Consider the following 1191-nt stretch of genomic DNA (forward strand, 5'->3'; position numbering starts at 1 on the left):
GCACATCTTTGGACACTAAGGGGCAATTTAGCATGGCCAATCCACTTAACCTACACATCTTTGGACACTAAGGGACAAGTTAGCATGGCCAATCCCCCTAACCCGCACATCTTTGGACACTAAGGGGCAATTTCGCATGGCCAATCCCCCTAACCCGCACATCTTTGGACACTAAGGGGCAATTTAGCATGGCCAATCCACCTAATTTGCACATCTTTGGACACTAAGGGGCAATTTAGCATGGCCAATCCACCTAACCTACACATCTTTGGAGTATGGGAGGAAACCGGAGCACCCGGAGGAAACCCACGCAGACACCGGGAGGAGAACGTGCAGACTCCACACAGGCAGTGAACCGAGGCAGGAATTGAGCCAATGATGGGGGGCGGGGGCGTGGTGGAGATGAGGAGGCTCGTGTGGAACAGAAATACTGGTGCAGAGCAGTGTTGTAAAATCAGTGTAACACTCTGTGGGCCTGAATGATCCTGCGACCAAGTCAGCTTGGAAACAATGAGTGAAACATGTTTAATACTGCCGTGTATTCTGGGACAGAATATTCCTCCATCGCATTCACTTGTTTTCTCCCGCTGTCTATCTGGATGTCACAAGAGTGGAGATGGGAATTTTAAAAAATATTTATTGGCGGGAAGGCGGGCATCACTGGCTGGACCCTGCATTTATTGCCCATCCCTAATTGCCCCTCAAAGAGTGATGGTGAGCCGCCATCTTGAACCCGCTGCAGTCCCGTGTGGCGTAGGTACACCCACTGCGCTGTTAGGGAGGGAGTTCCATGATTGTGATTGGACATCAGTCAGTCCCTGTGTGAGGTGTAGGTACACCCACCGTGCTGTTAGGGAGGGAGTTCCAGGATTGTGATTGGACATCAGTCAGTCCTGGCGTGTGGTGTAGGTACACCCACAGTGCTGTTAGGGAGGGAATTCCAGGATTGTGATTGGACATCAGTCAGTCCCCGTGTGTGGTGTAGGTACACCCACTGTGCTGTCAGGGAGGGAGCTCCAGGATTTTGACCCCAGCCACAGTGAAGGAACGGCCGATATATTTCTAAGTCGGGATGGCGAGTGGCTCGGAGGGGGAACTTGCAGGTGGGGGCGTTCCCCATGTGTCTGCTGCCCCCCTTTAGAATGGCCAATCCACCTAACTCGCACATCTTTGGACACTAAGGGGCAATTT

Source organism: Mustelus asterias, chromosome 33 (genome assembly GCF_964213995.1).
Source record: "Mustelus asterias chromosome 33, sMusAst1.hap1.1, whole genome shotgun sequence".
NCBI lineage: Eukaryota > Metazoa > Chordata > Chondrichthyes > Carcharhiniformes > Triakidae > Mustelus > Mustelus asterias.